This window comes from Phocoena phocoena, chromosome 17 (genome assembly GCF_963924675.1).
Source record: "Phocoena phocoena chromosome 17, mPhoPho1.1, whole genome shotgun sequence".
Classification (NCBI taxonomy): domain Eukaryota; kingdom Metazoa; phylum Chordata; class Mammalia; order Artiodactyla; family Phocoenidae; genus Phocoena; species Phocoena phocoena.
In genome coordinates this window covers 40,726,704-40,745,794 of record NC_089235.1, presented here as the reverse complement: position 1 = coordinate 40,745,794, position 19,091 = coordinate 40,726,704, and the positions used below count along the sequence as shown (strand labels likewise).

General features: G+C 34.3%; 1 pseudogene; it reads left to right on the top strand.

The window, feature by feature from the left end:
• The window catches only part of LOC136136901 (protein Z-dependent protease inhibitor-like), a 23,328-nt pseudogene extending 4,561 nt beyond the window's left edge, over positions 1 to 18,767 (top strand).
• Positions 18,768 to 19,091: the final 324 nt, after the last annotated feature.

Genomic DNA, 19,091 nt, shown 5'->3' with positions numbered 1-19,091 from the left:
GACAATTCTTATTACCATCCCTATTTTATTGTGAGAAAACTGAGATTACGTCTTTTGCCCATTACTTAAATCCAGCCAATCTTGTTTCCCAGTTCATGATCTTAACATCTTAATAGGCAAAGTATGTGCTGTAGTGGAGTTATGTATAAAGTGCTCTCTCAAATCAAAGACAAGAACTGAACCCAGAACTGAAATTCAGGAAACCTTTCTTGGAGGAGCTGAGCCCTTTCTTGTGCTAACCTCAGGGTCAATACAATGAATCACTGCCTTAGCTAGTTGAATGAACAGACCCACTCACCTCAAATTAGGTGAGAAGAAAGAAACCAGGGTGGCAGTCAGATGATTCACACAGGTGTGACATACTCTTTGTTAAATATTAATATTTTTATACCATTTGGGAAATAACTATTGCCCCAATATCCCCAAGTCCCACCCTTGTCATCCTGGCCATCCTAGCTGCAATGCCAGCTTTATAAGATTTAAGCTTCCAAACAGGTGTGAATGAGCTTCTATTTTTGCTATTCTATTCCACTGACCTAATTCTCTACACCAAAAACGCACTGCTGTAATTAACTATAGGTTTGTAATAAATCTTGATATCAGCTAGGCTGAGTCCTCCTACTTTGTTTTTCTTCAGAGGTGTCTCAGCTATTCATGGCCCTTTGTTATTCTGTTTATGTATTTTTTATGTTTATCAATGTACTTTGTTTTAGGTATCTACTGCTATAGAACAAATTATTCCATTAGTGGCTGGAAATAACTCATACTTATCTCACAGTTTTTGTGGGTCAGGAACACTGGAGTGGCTTAGCTGGGTGGGGGCCTCTGGCTCAGGGTCTCTCATGCTCAAGTTGTGGGCAAGAGCTGGATAGTCACCTCAAAACTTGACCTGGGGAGGAGTCACCTTCAATTTCCCTCATGTGGCTGTTGACAAGACTCAGAAGATCCATGTCCAAGTTCAGCCACTCCGGCCTCTCCACAGGGCTGCCTGGAGATGTAGAAGCTGGCTTCCTCCAGAGCAAGCAATCCAGAGAGAGTGAGAGCCAGCACCTGAGGCAGAAGCCACAGAAGTGACATCCCGTCGTGTCTTCCATATTCTATCCGTTAGAAAAGAGTCATTAAGTCCAGTCCACCCCAAGGGGAGGGGATCACACAAGATATGAGGAAGCGGGGATCATTGGCAGCCATCTTAGTGGCTGTCTACTACAATTTATTTATTTTAAATGTAAATTTTTAAAATAGAAAATACCTTCTCATAGTTAAAAATTTTACATGTACCAGAGGCCGTATAGTAAGAAGTGTCCCTCACACTCCGTTTGTCAAGTTCTATGAAAAGTATTACTGAAATACTGACTGTAATTGCAATGAATCTAGAGATTTGAGAATTGGTATTTTTGTGATATTGAGTCTTTCTCTCTCCATGAAACGATGAAGTGTCTTTTGTCTAGATCTTGTTAATATCTTTCAGTATACTGTCATATTTTTAATTTATTTAGGTCTTATTAACATCGTTCAATAGATTATCATAATCTTCTCTTTAACGATTCTGCACATCTATTAGATTTATTTCTAGTACTTCATTTTTGTTGCCATTGTAAATAACACCTTTTAAATATATATATTTTCTGACTACTAGTTGCTGATTGTATATATGCATTGACTCAAATATTGACATATATCCAGTACCTTTGCTAAACTCTCTTATTAATTCAAAAGAAATTGTCAGTGTATCTTCTATGTGGATAATTTTGTCAACTGCAGTGATGACAGTTTTGTCTCTTCCTTTCCAAATTGTATACCTTTTATTTATTTTACTGTGTTGGTTAGGGCTGACAGTGAACTACCGTTTTGTTTCTGATTTTAAAGGGAAGGTTTTGACATGTCATGATTTAAATACATCTTATGTACTTCTTTTGTAGATATCACTTAGCAGATCAAAGATGTTCTTTTTTATTTCTAGTTTACTAAGATATTTTAAAATAGTTAATGGACTGGGAATTTTAATTATTCTTTTATTTTCCATATATTAAGGTGATTATATCATTTTCTTCTTTAATCTGTTAATATGGTGATTATTATTGAATTAACTTCATAATTAGGAAACCATCTTAGTAATGATGTATATTTCATTGGATTTTATTTGCCTATTATTTCCTAGAATTTTTGTATCTATATTAGTGAATGAGATTGTCTTGTTATTGACCTTTCTCATACCATCATTGTCTGGATTTGATAATGAGGTTTAATAGCCTCATAAATTAAGGTGGGAATATTCTCTCTTTCCTTATTTCCTAGAAAATTTTGTAGAAATACCTGTTATTTAAATATTTGAGAGTATATGAAATAATTTGCTTGTAAAATCATCTGACCCTAGCATTCTCTTTGTGAGAAGATTTTAAACTTACACGGATTAAAATTATTTTATGGTAATGTGACTATTCAGGCTTTATCTTTTCTGTTGATTTTGATATATTTTTTCAAGTAATTTGCCCATTTCATCTAATCTTTTAATGGATTGGCATAAGTTGTATATAATATCCCATTATCTTTTTAAGTTTTGCATCTGAAATTACATCCTCCTTTTTGATTTATTTATAATATAGGTTTTTTGATGCCTATCTCATTTTTTAATCAATCTTACCGGACATTGAGCAATTTTGTCACTTCACAAAAACCCAACTTAGTTGATTCTCCTTGCTTTCTATTTCATTTATTTCTTTCATTTCTACTTTTATCCTGATTATTTCTTTTTCTCTACTTCTTACTTTATTGTTATTTTTAGTTTCATTTTTACTGAAGTATAATTTACATACAATGTTATGTTAGTTTCAGGTGTACAACATAGTGATTTGACATTTATATACATTATGAGATGATCACCATTGTAAGTCTAGTCACCATCTGTCACCATTTAAAGTTATTACAATATTATTGACTATATTTCCTATCCTGCATATCAAATCCCCGTGACTTATTTACTTTATAACTGGAAGTTTGTGCCTCTTAATGTCCTTCACCTATTTTGCCCATCTTCATTCCATCTCCATCTCAGTTTTTTCTATCTATGAATCTGTTTCTGTTTTGTTTTACTTGTTAATTTGTCTTGTTTTTTTAGATACCACATATAAGTGATATATGGTATTTGCCTTTCTCTGTCTGACTCATTTCAATTAGCATAATACCCTTTAGGTCTATTCATGTTTTCACAAATGTTTATAATGGCTGACTAATATTTCATTATATTATATACATGTACCATATCTTCTTTATCCATTCACCTATTGATGGACACTTAGGTTGTTTTCATATCTTTGCTATTGTAAATAATGGTGCAATAAACAGCATTGCATATTAGCATTTTCATTTTCTTCAAATAAATTAGCATTTTCCAATTAGCATTTTCATTTTCTTTTTCAAATTAACATTTTCATTCTCTTCAAATAAATACCCACAAGTGGAATTACTGGATCATATGATAGTTCTATTTTTAATTTTTTGAGGAAACTCCACACTGTTTTCTGTAGTGGCTGCACCAATTTACATTCTCACCAACAGTGAATGAGGGTTCATTTTTCTCCACATCCTCACCAACACTTGTTTTTTGTTTTTGTCTTTTTGATAGCAGCCATTCTCACAGCTGTGAGGTGATATCTCATTGTGATTTTGATATGCATTTCCCTGATGATTAATAATGTTGAAGACCTTTTCATGTACCTGTTGGCCAGCTGTATGTCTTCTTTGGAAAAATGTCTGTTCAGGTCTTTTGACAATTTTTTAAATTGGATTGTTTGGGTTTTTTGATATTAAGTTGTATAAGTTCTTTATATATTCCAGATATTAACCTCTTATCAGACATGTGATTTGCAAATATTTTCTCCCATTCATGAGGTTACCTCTTTGTTTTGCTGCTGGTTTCCTTCACTTAAAAAAAAAAAAATCAGTTTGATGTAGTTCCATTGCTTATTTTTGCTTTTGTTGCCCTTGCCTAAGGAGATAGATCCCCAAAAATATGCTAAGACCAAAGTCAAAGAGCTGACTGCCTATGTTTTCTTCTAGAAGTTTAGTAGTTTCAGGTTTTCCATTCAAGCCTTTATTCCATTTTGAGTTAATTTTTGTATATGGTGTGAAATAGTGGTCCAGATTCATTCTTTTCCATGTAGCTATCCTATTTTCTCAACATCATTTATTGAAGAGACTATATTTTTCCCATTGTATAGTCTTACCACCTTTGCTGTAGATTAATTTGCCATATGTGAATGGATTTGTTTCTGTCATATTGATCTATGTGTCTGCTTTTATGCCAGTGCCATACTGCTTCGATTACTATAGTTTTGCAGTATAGTTCAAAGTCAGGGAGTGTGATACCTCCAATTTTGTACTTTTTCTCAAGATTGCCTTAGCAATTCAGAGTCTTTTGTGGTTCCATACAAATTTTAGGTCTATTTGTGTTTTTTCACAAATGCAAAAAAAAATGCAGTTGGTATCTTGATAGGGATTGCATTGAATCTTTATATTGCTTTTGGTAGTATGGGCATTTTAACAATATTAATTCTTCCAATCCATGAGAACAGTATAAATTTCCATCTATTTTTGTCATCTTTAATTTTTTTCATCAATGCCATAGCTTTCAGAGTACAGGTCTTTCACCTCCTTGGTTAAATTTGCTCTGAGGTATTTAAATTTGTGCAATTGTAAGTGGAATTGCTTTCTTAATTTCTATTTTTGATAGTTCATTGTTAGTGTATACAACTGTAACAGATTTCTGTATGTTAATTTGTATCCTGCAACTTCGCTGAATTCATTTATTAGTTCCAATAGTTTTTGGTGGACTCTTTAGGGTTTCCTGTTTATAGTATCGTGTCATCTGCAAATATTGACAGTTTTACTTCTTTCTTTCCAATTTGGGTGTCATTTCTTTTTCTTGTCTGACTTCTGTGGCTAGGGCTTCTATAATAAAAGTGGTGAGAGTGGGCATACTTGTCTTGTTTCTGACCTTACAGGAAATGCTTTTAGCTTTTTGTCATTGAGTATGATGTTACTCATTGATCATTGAGTGTGGCCTTTATTTTGTTGCAGTATGTTCCTGCTATACCCACTTTTTTAAAGAGTTTTTATCATGAATTGTGTTGAATTTTGAAAAATGCTTTTTCTGCATCTATTGAGATGATCAATGATATTTATCCTTTGTTTTGTTAATATTGTGTATTATGTTGATTCATCTGTGGTTGTTGAACCATCCTTCCATCCCACTTGATCATGATGTATGATCCTTTTAACGTACTGTTAAATTCTGTTTGCTAATATTTTGTTGAGGATTTTTGTACCTATGGCCTGTAATTTTCTCTGTGTGTGGTGTCCGTCTGGTTTTGCTATCAGGGTAATTCTGGCCTCATGGAATGATTTTGGAACTGTTCCCTCCTCTTTGATTATTTTTAGAATAGTTTGATAAGGATAGGTATTAACTCTTCTTTAAATGTTTGGTAGAATTCACCTGTGAAGCCATCTGCTCCTGGACTTTTGTTTATTGGGATTTTTTGAGTTACTGACTCAGTTTCATTACTAGTAATTGGTCTATTTAGATTTTCTATTTCTTCCTGATCTAGTATTGGTAGGTTGTATGTTTCTAGGAATTTATTCATTTCTTCTAGGTTTTCCAATTTGTTGGTGTATAACTGCTCATAGCAGTCTCTTATGATACTTTGTTTTTCTATGGTATCAACTGCAACTTTTTGTCTTTCATTTCTGATTTTATTTGGGCTCTGACTCTTTCTTCTTGATAAGTCTGGCCAGAGGTTTGTACATTTTGTTTATATTCTCAAAGAACAAGCTTTTAGTTCTATTGATATTTTCTAGTTTTTCTAGTTTCTATATTTTATTTCCACTCTGACCTTTTTTATTTCCTTCCTTCTGCTAACTTTGGGCTTTGTTTATTCTTTTTTTCTTCTAGTCCCCTTAGGGGTAAGGTTAGATTGTTTGAGATTTTTCATGCTTCTTGAGGTCGGCCTTTATTGCTATAAACTTCCCTCTTAGAACTGCTTTTGCTGCATCCCATAGATTTTGGAAGGATACATTTTCTCTTCTTGTTTGTTTCAAAGTTATTTTAATTTCCTCTTGATTTCTTCATTGACCATTAATTGTCTAGTAGCATATTGTTTAGACACCACATATTTTTATTTTATCCAGTTTTCTTTTTGTAGTTGATTTCTAGTTTCTACCATTTTAATTGGAAAAGATTCTTGATGTGATTTCAATCTTCTTCAATTTACTGAGACTTGTTTTGTGGCCTAACTTGTGATCTCTTCTGGAGAATGTTCCCTGTGGACTTGAAAAAAATGTGTATTCTGCTGGTTGGGGTTGGAATGTTCTGCATGTATCTATTAAGTCTATCTAGTCTAATGTGGCACTTAAGGCCAGTGTTTTCTTAGTGATTTTCTGTCTGGATCCATTACCATAAGTGGGGTATTAAAGTCTCCACTATTACTGTCAATTTATACTTTTTATTTCTGTTAATATTTGCTCTATATGTTTAGGTGCTCCTATGTTGGGTGCATAAATGTTTACAACTGTTATATTCTCTTGTTGGAGTGTCATAATTATGTAATGCCCTTTGTCTTTCTGTTGCTATTTTTAATTTAATTTTTGAGTTGTAGTGTTAGCTTATTAATCTTCAATCATTCTTTTCTAATACAAATATGTAAGTACTGCTTTATCTGCATTCCAAAAATTTAATATATAATATTTTCATTTTCAATCAATTATAAGTATTTCCCAAATTTCATTATGATTTTTATTTGTCCCATGAGTTATTTAGCTTTTAAATTTTCAAATGTATGGTGTGGTTTAGTAATCTTTCTGTAAAGTGTTTCTAACTTAATTGCATTGTTATCACAGAACATAGTCTGCATGATAAGAATTCTCTAAAATTTTATGAGTCTAATTTCTGGTTAGTTTTCATAAATGTTCAATGAATGCTTGAAAAGAATGGTTTTCTCTAATTGTTTGGTGTGGGAGTCAATATATCAAGTTTGTTGACAGTGGTGGGCAAATGTCCTTTATTCTAAGTTATTGATTGTTCTGCTTGATTTATCAATTGCTGAGAATTGTTTTAATATTGGTTATAATAATGGTGGATCTTTTTCTTATAGTTTTTAGTATTTACCTTATAAGTTTTGAAGGTATATAATTATGTGCATGCATGTTTTGAACTGTTATTCCAAGGGAATTCAACCTTTTACCATTATATAGTGGATATTTTTATTTCTAGTAGTGATTCTTGTCTTAAAGTCTTGTTTCGTCTGAAGTTCCCATAACCACACCAATTTACTTTTCATTATTATTTTCTGGTATATCTTCTTCCAGCATTTTACTTTCAATTTTTATATACTTATATTTTGTGTAAGTCTCTAATAAACAACATAGTTAGATCTTTTTTTAATCTTTTTAATCCAGTCAGACAAACTTAACCTTCTAATTGAAAAGTTTAGTTCATTGATATTTACTGAGATTGTTGATGTATTGAATTTCTCTTTATCACTTTATTTTTGCCCTTTTATTTGCCCTGCTTTTTTTGTTTATATTTTTCATTGCCATCTTTTCGATTGTTTAAGGTTTTTGTTATTTTTCTTTTTTTTAACCTTTATTCATTTGGAAGTTTACACTGTATTTCTATTATTTCAGTAGCTGTTTAGAAATTTTAACATGTAAACATATCAAAGTCTAAAATGCTTTAATATTAGTTGTTCTAACTTACATGCTATTATCAGGAAATATTTTACTTGTATTCAAAATTGTTTTCATATTCCACAAATTAAACATTATTATTGTCATTGTTGTTTTAAATATTGTTTTATACAATAAATATTTATCTAGATTTACCCACATGTTCACTCCTTTCTTCACTATCCTTTCTTTCTTCCTTCTCAGACCTTCCCTCTGGGATCATTTTCATTCTTCTTGAAGTGTATTCTTCAGTAGTTACCCCACCGTTGGTAATAAACACCATATTTGATGGTAAACAGTTTTTTGTTTTCCTGAGAATGTCTTCATTATACTTACATTCTTAAAAGACAGTTTTGCTGTGCGTTTACATTTATTTTCTCTCAGACTTTGAGAACAGTATAACACTATATGCTATTTTTCATTTTTTTCTCTGTTATTTGTTTCTAATCTGCTTTTTCTCTCTGACTACTCATTAAATTTCTTTTCCTTTGTTATTTTGCAGCTTCACTGCAATTTAACTAGGTATATAGATATAGATATAGATACAATGTTTGCATCTTTCCTGCTTGGAACTTAGTGATTCCTAAATCATGGATGTGTGTCTTTTATCTGTTTTGGAAATTTTTCACTGTTATCTCTTAGAATATTATCCATTTTTCATTTTCATGGCCACTCTTTCTGTAACTCTGATTACATGTATGTTGGACATTTGCTTTCATGTTATGATCCATGATTTTTGATGTCTCCTTCATGGTTACCATATCTTTGACATTGGTATGCATCTGGTCATTTCTGTAGGGCCATCCTATAATTCAGTCCTCCTCTTGAATTGTATGGAATCTGCTTTTAAAACTAACCGAGTTTATTTCAATTATGCTTTTCAAGTCTATAATTTCTTCTTCAAATGTGCCTTATCATCACTGCGAGTCTCTAGACTCATACTTTCAGTACTGTTTTATTTTCCTTTAAACTTATAAAATATGCTCTTTCTCTATTCTATATTTGAATATCATAAGTCTTTGTATGTTTGATATTTGTTTATTTGTTTCAACTATTGGGTATTTCTGCTGATTCTCAGCCATGTTTCTTGTTCCCACATCTGTTTTGTAATGTTTAACTGTTGAGTTGTTTATCTGATATACTTTTATCTGAATGAATTCTTAGAGGCATGAAGTTGAGAGTTTTTTCACCCACATAAGATTTATATCTGCTTCTGGAATCCACCTTTAAACCTATTATTTTCTAATAATTTTGTTTTAAGATAAAATAAGCAAATTTCCCAGGTAAATTAGGACTTACCTCTAGTTCACTGTTCACTGAAGATGTGGCCCTTTTTGTTAGGTACGGTCTTGGCTTCATATGCAGGTCTTTTATGTGACTCCTTACATTATATGGACACCAATATTTGTTCCCTGTTACCTATGAGGCCATTAAAACGTAATCTCTGGATCACCAAAAATCCACAGGTGCCCAGAAAGCAGTCATGGCCTTTTCTCCCAGGATTTATGCTTTTGTTTCATGTTTGAGTGCTGGGGATTTCCTTACTCTGTTGCCAGCTCAACCATGTAATGAATAGTTTTTTTCTAAATACTTTATATAGTATCTGGGATTATTCTGTAGTGCAAGGCTTTGCAGAATATCAAGTTTGTAAAACTGCCAGAAATGGAAATCTAATTTATTATATTTAAACTTTGCCTAAATTAGAACAGTTCCTTTTTTAGATGACTAAGTTATTTTCTATTAAAAATTCCTTATAATCAAAATATGTTTCTGTAAAACAGAAAATTACAAAAACTTCATAGAAAGAGAATATTGCTGAAAATTTTACCACTTCCCCAAAATATTCATGTATTAGGTTAAACCATTCAAAATAGTCCTTCTATAGGTCAAAATTAACTTTACATGGTTCAAATAAATATTTCCTTCCAGTGTTTTTTTCAATAACTGTGTTATAAAGTTAAAGTAATAAGTTATATATAGTCTTATATATTTTTCCCTTTGTAGAAACATTTCCCCATTAAACTTCTCACAATAGCTTGCTTATACAATACTTATATACATGATATTTAGCATAATTGTTTTAATCATTTCCCTATTTTCAGACATTTAAATTGTTTTCACATTTTTATATAGCTAATACTATCGTGAACATCTTTATGCATAAAGCAATTTTCTGAATTTTGTATTTTCTCTTAGAATGGAGAAATGGAAATGAAATTGCTGGTTTAGAAGCTTAAAGTTTTTAAGAATCTTATTACCTATCAGCAAATTACACTCCAACTTGCAGATGTAAAATATCAGAATAGAATATTTGGAGTCTCTCTCAGTTTCCTAATTTGGTATTTCAACATCTCATTAGAAAAGTCATGTGATGCTTTAGCTCTAACCTACATCTCACCTATTGAGATGTGTTCTCATTTTCATATTATCTGTTCTTGGTTTAAATATCTCCCAGATACTCACCACATTTTGTGTAATTACTGAAAGAATCTCATCCAACTTCCGTTAGGAATTTTTTCAAAAGTACTATAAAAGTCAAATTACTTAAATCTACCTAAATTAACTCTTCAAAGAGATATGCCAATTCTCATCACATGCCTAAAATTTAGTTCCAAGCAAGTGTCGAGATTTCATTTCATTTCCATTTTGGAAACACCATTTTGTTCCTCTCTCCAAAATTCTTCTGTATGTAACACAAAAGGCAATAACTCATACATTTTTTTCTCACTAGACTGTTTCAATAACAATAATAAGAGCTACTTTTTATTGGGTGCCTAATCTATGCCAGGAATCATGTTAGGCACTTTACATGATCTCTAATTCCCATAATAAACTTGCAAAGTATCATAATGCCCTCTTGATATCTGAGAAAAACTGAGTCTCAGAAAGGTTAAAAAGCCATGGAAAATAAAGGGTGGGATCAGAGTTGAAGTGGATTTGGACAAAGTCAAGCCTTCCTCTACAGAAATATAAACAAGCACACACTGGTCAAAGTTATGGCTCAATAAAGCAGGAGAGGGGGACTCTTTTGTGCAGCACACCAGATGTCTTGGGGCAACAAAAGGAGCCATGGACATAATGGTTCACCCTTTATGTCATAGATAGAATTTAAAGGCCACTATAAAGAAACCTAGCTAACCAACCTTGTGAAACAGTTGCTGAGAAACAAACAAAAAAGTTGAGAAAATGAATGCATAGTCTGAAGATGGTTTTCCCTATGGCTTAGTTTAATCAGCTAATAACACCCAAGAACAGCACGGCTAAGCTAGTTTTTTAATTCAATGACATATTCAAGTGATGTTGTTTCACAGCTTTAATAACCCTGTCAACATTCATCAGGGAATCAGTGCAGCCCTCCAGAATCCTGCCATAAAAACACAGTGGATTTTTTAAATTAGAGTTGTGCAACCTTCAGCACACCCCAACTCTATGTTGAATTATGTGTCTCACTCTCACCTTAAGCTCACCAAGATTCAGAGGAATCCAAGGGAAGCAGAGAGGGGTCAACATGGGCCCAGATGAACAAATGTATTTTCATAGGTTTCACAGTAAACTTTTAACTCTTGATGCCATGGCTTTCTTTCTTTTTTTTTTTTTTTTTACATCTTTATTGAGTATAATTGCTTTACAATGGTGTGTTAGTTTCTGTTTTATAACAAAGTGAATCAGTTATACATATGTTCCCATATCTCTTCCCTCTTGCATCTCCCTCCCTCCGACCCTCCCTATCCCACCCCTCTAGGTGGTCACAAAGCAACGAGCTGATCTCCCTGTGCTATGCGGCTGCTTCCCACTAGCTATCCACTTTACATTTGGTAGTGTATATATGTCCATGTCACTCTCTCACTTTGCCACAGCTTCCCCTTCCCCTTCCCCATATCCTCAAGTCCATTCTCTAGTAGGTCTGTGTCTTTATTTCTGTCTGTCTTACACCTTGGTTCTTCATGACATTTTTCCCCCCTAGATTTCATATATATGTGTTAGCATACGGTATTTGTCTTTCTCTTTCTGACGTACTTCACTCTCTATGACAGACTCTAGGTCCATCCACCTCACTACAAATAGCTCAATTTCGTTTCTTTTTATGGCTGAGTAATATTCCATTGTATATATGTGCCACATCTTCTTTATCCATTCATCCAATGATGGACACGTAGGTTGTTTCCACCTCTGTGCTACTGTAAATAGAGCTGCAATGAACATTTTGGTACATGACTTTTTTTGAATTATGGTTTTCTCAGGGTATATGCTCAGTAGTGGGATTGCTGGGTTATATGGTAGTTCTATTTGTAGTTTTTTAAGGAACCTCCATACTGTTCTCCATAGTGGCTGTACCAATTCACATTCTCACCAGCAGTGCAAGAGTGTTCCTTTTCTCCACACCCTCTCCAGCATTTATTGTTTCTAGATTTTTTGGTGATGGCCATTCTGACTGGTGTGAGATGATATATCATTGTAGTTTTGATTTGCATTTCTCTAATGATTAATGATGTTGAGCGTCCTTTCATGTGTTTGTTGGCAGTCTGTATATCTTCTTTGGAGAAATGTCTATTTAGGTCTTCTGCCCATTTTTGGATTGGGTTGTTTGTTTTTTTGTTATTGAGCTGCATGAGCTGCTTGTAAATTTTGGAGATTAATCCTTTGTCAGTTGCTTCATTTGCAAATATATTCTCCCATTCTGAGGGTTGTCTTTTGGTCTTGTTTATGGTTTCCTTTGCTGTGCAAAAGCTTTGAAGTTTCATTTGGTCCCATTTGTTTATTTTTGTTTTTATTTCCATTTCTCTAGGAGGTGGGTCAAAAAGGATCTTGCTGTGATTTATGTCATAGAGTGTTCTGCCTATGTTTTTCTCTAAGAGTTTTATAGTTTCTGGCCTTACATTTAGGTCTTTAATCCATTTAGAGCTTATTTTAGTGTATGGTGTTAGGGAGTGATCTAATCTCATACTTTTACATGTACCTGTCCAGTTTTCCCAGCACCACTTATTGAAGAGGCTGTCCTTTCTCCACTGTACATTCCTGCCTCCTTTGTCAAAGATAAGGTGACCATATGTGTGTGGGTTTATCTCTGGGCTTTCTATCATGTTCCATTGATCTATATTTCTGCTTTTGTGCCAGTACCATACTGTCTTGATTACTGTAGCTTTGTAGTATAGTCTGAAGTCAGGGAGCCTGGTTCCTCCAGCTCCGTTTTTCATTCTCAAGATTGCTTTGGCTATTCGGGGTCTTTTGTGTTTCCATACAAATTGTGAAATTTTTTGTTCTTGTTCTGTGAAAAATGCCAGTGGTAGTTTGATAGGGATTGCATTGAATCTGTAGATTGCTTTGGGTAGTAGAGTCATTTTCACAATGTTGATTCTTCCAATCCAAGAACTTGGTATATCTCTCCATCTATTTGTATCATCTTTAATTTCTTTTATCAGTGTCTTATAATTTTCTGCATACAGATCTTTTGTCTCCTTAGGTAGGTTTATTCCTAGATATTTTATTCTTTTTGTTGCAGTGGTAAATGGGAGTGTTTTCTTGATTTCACTTTCAGATTTTTCATCATTATTGTATAGGAATGCCAGAGATTTCTGTGCATTAATTTTGTATCCTGCTACTTTACCAAATTCATTGATTAGCTCTAGTAGTTTTCTGGTAGCATCTTTAGGATTCTCTATGTCCAAAATATAGCAGAGGGAGGAACACTCCCAAACTGATTCTATGAGGCCACCATCACCCCGATACCAAAACCAGACAAGGATGTCACAAAGAAAGATGCCATGGCTTTTCAAAAAATGAATAAATTATGGTAGGAAAATCTAACTCTCACCAACATGACACTTGTTAGGTAATGTATATGCTGGACACAAGTTCTGTGAAACATAGAAAAGTAGATGTAAATTCAAGATTCTGGTGGCATCTAGGTTGCTATATGCATGTACATACACGCATACAGCACCTGCACAGAGAATGTTATTCAGGCAGGAAATTGGGAGCCTAATTTAATTTGTCAGTTTTATTATTTAAAAAAAAAATGATAATATTTACCAAATGTCTTGCATCCATGTTTTTCTTAAAAATATAATGAGTTTTCTATGATTATCATCCCTGGTTTTTGAATGGATCTCGGTACTCACTGAAAATCTATAGCTGGAGGTATTAGGAAAGAGGAGGGTATTCAACAGTAAAGTATAGACACTTGCTGCTTTTCCTAAAAACCTGATTGCAGAATCGTAGATACTTTGCTATTAAAACCACAATACATTGGGCTTCCCTGGTGGTGCAGTGGTTTAGAATCCACCTGCCAGTGCAGGGGGCACGGGTTCGAGCCCTGGTCCGGGAAGATCCCACATGCCACGGAGCAACTAAGCCCGTGTGCCACAACTACTGAGCCTGTGCTCTAGAGCCCATAAGCCACAACTACTGAGCCTGTGAGCCACACTACTGAAGCCCATGTGCCTAGAGCCCTGTGCTCTGCAACAAGAGAAGCCACCGCAATGAGAAGCCTGCGCACCACTATGAAGAGTAGCCCCTGCTCACCAAGACTAGAGAAAGCCCATGCACAGCAACAAAGACCCAACACAGACAAAATTAAATAAATAAATAAATAAAATTTGTAAAAAAATAAAACAAACATAAAACCACAGTACATTATGTTGATGGTCACTTCTGGGTTTGAAGCTTCCATTGTCCATGAATTAAATGGAAAAAGTTTGTTCTTTATATTTTTGCAATTCACTACTCAGGAGCTGTATTCAAAAATAAATAGCTCTAGGCAACTATAGGAAGAAAACTTCCAGCTTAACTGATACGAAACCCATTTGCTAAATATGGGGGTAAATTAAGTTTTTAAATTATACAATGTAAAAATAAATAGCTCTTACAATGGCAAGAAACAGAAAAATGCATACTCTGAATCTCCACCTATTAGCGATATTTTTGCCATAGCTCTCATTTTCTCTAAGATTAAATAATATGTTAAACATGATTTGGTCTTTTTTTAAGTTTATATTTACTATAAATCAATTATCTTGAAGTTGATCTCAAATTTAATTTTTCTTCAAATAAACATATACAGCATCGAGTAGTATAGATATAAAAATAAAAACAACTTTCCTCACTTACTCTACTCAGAGTATGCCAATCATGAAATCAAGATTCTGTTTCATTTTTTAAAATAAACCAAAACTTTTTATAAAATGGTTCTTTCCAAAAATTCATGTACAAATTTTGACCTCACTTTTGTAATTTTCCTTGGCAAAATTTCTGGAATAAATTAATCAAATGCAACCCTCCACAGGAAAACACTTCCAAAAAATAACTTCCTCCACTGAAATGGAATCTACAGAATGAAAAGTTACTTCTCCACTTAACAATGTAAAATTTAAGGCATATTTGCCAAAATATTCATTTTTATTGATAAAAGGAGACTTTGATTGGCAATTCATTAGATATGTGAAATAATTTATTTCCTGTTATATACCAAATATTCAGGTACAAATATATCTGAATATCTAGAATAGATGCGTTGGAAAGAGAAGAGCAAATCTGGGGTCATATTTTTATTCAGGATAGTAATCTAAGAATATTGCTACCTTTTGATAAATTAGGCTTGAGGCCAAAGTGGAATAAAACAGGTAAGGAAATTAAACTTGTTAAATTTTTTGTAGTTGTTGTAATGGGAAGTAACATCTCATAAACTTGTCTAGGAAGAAAATTCTGACCTCCTGTAATAAAGTCAATATGTGCAGAGAAATGTCATGAGTGTCAAATTAAGGGTTGATCTGTCTTCCCTGGAAGAAATACCAGGCCACCTTTGGTCAAGGACTAATTTCATAAATGAGCCTAGCAGTTAGTTACCCAGCCTGTATGTTCTGAAAACTCTAGCAATGCTGCCTTTCTCAAAACATCTTTCCAGTGTCTGTTACTGGTACCTGAAATTCCACCATTAGAAGATTATTATCCTCCTTTCATGTTTTGTCCCATGCTAAAATATAAATACTACAGAGAATAATAATATATGAAGCTTATCAGTCATTTCTGTCTTCATGGTGATGAGTTGTTAATTGAAGAGATAAATGAAGTTTGAAATAATCATCTGTAATGGGAAAGGAAATGCTAGTAAAGGGAGAAGGCCCTGGAAGATTCTGGAAGGCACTGGGAATTATGGGAGGTCACGGGGAGAGAAGGGAAGGCAATTTTTAAAAACTTTTTATTTTATATTGGAGTATAGTTGATTAACAATGTTGTGCTGGTTTCAGGTGTACAGCAAAGTGATTCAGCTATACATATACATGAATCTATTCTTTTTCAACTTCTTTTCCCATTTAGGTTATTATATAATATTGACCAGATTTCCCTGTACTATACAGTAGGTCCTTGTCGGTTATCAATTCTAAATATAAGGAAGGCAATTAAGCCAATGGAAGCTTCACAGTTTCTATTTAAATGGAGTTATAATCCTCCTGGGGCATAGCTGCATGGGGTGAAATGTTGCTGGTTGGGTCAAACTCTGCTTCTAAGAGCTAGAAAGATAACACAAGTAAGGTCTTTTGAAACAGAAAATAAAGTATAAAATAGCTAAGAAAACAAACCATTTTTTGATTTGAAAATATGATCCTCAAAGAGTCAGGATCTACAGACATCTGTAACTGCATTTCTTTTCCTGTGTCTACAACATCATTAGAAGGCAAGAAACCCAACAGCAACTCTTTCAGAGGAGGGTCCAAGGGAACATAACATAAGTATTTCTCTAAGTGTGTTCCATGGAATACTTAAGTGGATAGATGCTAGAGTGATGAGTGGGAGGGAGTTCTTTAGATAAGTAAGTTTGAGAAAAGCTTTACACCATAGGTCTCTCTTAAAGGGTTAAAACATGTGTATGGCAGAGACTATTGCATGTTCATGAAAATCCATCTCCTTGTTCTCCAGATCACATTTCCCAGTATTCATTTGCAGTTAGGTGTGGCCATGTGCTGGGTTCCAGACAATGGGATGTGCCTTCTGGGTAGAAGTCATGTGTACTACTCTCTGGATTGGCCCATAAAACCTCCCATGCACCATCTTCCTTGCTCTTTGCTCCTTCCAACTGTCTGGAATGGAATAATTCTGGGGTGATCTGAGGACCTCTTCATTGAGGATGATGAAATTGATGGACGGTGAGTGGCTTTATGAATTACCTTTTGGAGGCAGCCACCTAATCAAGAGCTCTACTGTTGGACCATGTCATGAGCCAGAAATATATCTTATAATGTTAAGCCACTGAGATTTCAGTATTTTTTCCTATTACAATGCTTTAGGTATTTATCCTAATAAAATGCTTTGCATCTTAAACGTTTGAAAGGCATTGCAGTTAAAAAATCATATTTACTTTTATTAAACCCAATATTTTCAACTGATTTAATCACAGTACCTTTACGGTTTTGTTTTGTTTTTACTTTAACAACTATTAGCTAGTAGAACTATTAGTTTTTTTATTGGGGAAAAACTATGTCTGTCTTTAGGGAAGACTCACTAAGCCTTTCTTCACTCCCTCTAGCCTTCTAGAAGTTTATTCTAGGTAGAAGAGGAGAGGACTAAGAAACAAACTATGGCCAGGATTATGGGGATGTACAGCACCAGGGATTTTAATTATAAACTCACCCACAGCGCCATGTTAGATATTCCAATGCAGAATTAACTAGGTGAGTGCAGAGAACAGAGGCATATGGTCTCTGAGCAAGCAGCTCAGAGACAGCCTCTCCCACAACTGGGAGCTGGGCCTGGCCCAGGGGAGCTTTGCCTTCATCCACGAGGACTTTGATGTCAAAGAGACCTTCTTCAATTTCTCCAAGGGGGAAGTGACTGACCCCTTTTGACCCTGTTCTCATCAAGGTGAACATTTTCCACCTGGACAAGTACAAACAACTCAAGTCAAGGTGCCCATCACGTATTGGGCAGGCAAGTTTGTCTCCACAGTTGATAAGAATTTTCATTGCCACATCCTTAAACTGCCTTATTGAGGAAATGCCACCATGCTGGTGGTCCTCATGGAGAAGATGGGTGACCATCTTTCCCTTGAAGACTACCTGACCACAGACCTGGTGGACACACAGCTCAAAAACATGAAAACCAGAAAAATGGAAGTTTTCTTTCCAAAGTTCAAATTAGATCAGAAGTATGAGGTGCATCTACAGGGACTGAGGAATATGTAAAACACAGCATGGAAAGGCAATCAGCACAATCCAGGTGGTGGGGAATAATTTGCAAGAGAAAAATATTCCATTTCTTTGACAAATTAGTTATAAGGGAAAAAAGGAAGTGGGAGTGGTCTATATATTGAAAAAGCCTTAAGAAATATATCAGCCATTTGCAATGTGTTGTCTTTATCTAGATCATGATTCAAACAAACTATAGTGAAATATGACATTTGTGAGAGAATAATTTAACAGTGGATACTATTAAGTATTCTTAATAATACCTGACAACTGTATTGAATTTATGATCATAAAAAAGTCTTTAGGGACTTCCCTGGTGGCACAGTGATTAAGATTCCGTGCTCCCAATGCAGGTTCCCGGGTTCGATCCCTGGTCAGGGAACTAGATCCCGCCTGCAGCAGCTAAGAGTTCGCATACCACAACTAAGGAGCCAGTGAGCTGCAACTAAGGAGCCCGCCTGCCACAACTAAGAGCCAGTGCAACTATATATATATATATATATATATATATATATATATATATATATATATATATATATAAATTTAAAAAAAGAGTCTTTATCTTCTAAAAAAAGGATGAGGTACATGAACTGCTGAAGGAGAGGGGAATCAGCAGAATCTTCTCACCCTGGGCTGACCTGAGTGAACTCTCAGTTACTGCGAGAAATATTAAAATAACCAAGGTTTTACAAAGAGCAATGATTGAGGTTAGTAAGGAACTGAAGCAGTGGCGGGAAACCTGTCAGAAATCACTGCTTATTCCATGCCTCCCATCATCAAAGTGGACCGACCATTTCATTTCATGATCTGTGGAGAAACCTCTAGAATACTGCTATTTCTGGGCAGGTGGTGAATCCAACTCTCCTGTGACCTATGACATGCATGAGTATTTAGAACTATAGCAAATGTTGAATCTGAGGTGTTTGAACCTACACAGGACAGTGGCACTGGGTGTCGAAAAGAGAGAGTGTCCCCCCTTGTCCTCAAATGCTAGTCTGAGTCGTTCTGAGATAAATCTGAGTATTAAATTCAAACTTATTTTAAGGAGAAAAAAATAAAGTAAAAGGAGGGGGAAAAGCGAGAATCATATATAGAATCTAAGGATTAGTGAGGAGAGACAAGTGTGGTAACAAGGTTCTAATTTTTTTAAATTTTGCCTCTTTTCATATAAGGAATCATTATACAGGAATAGTA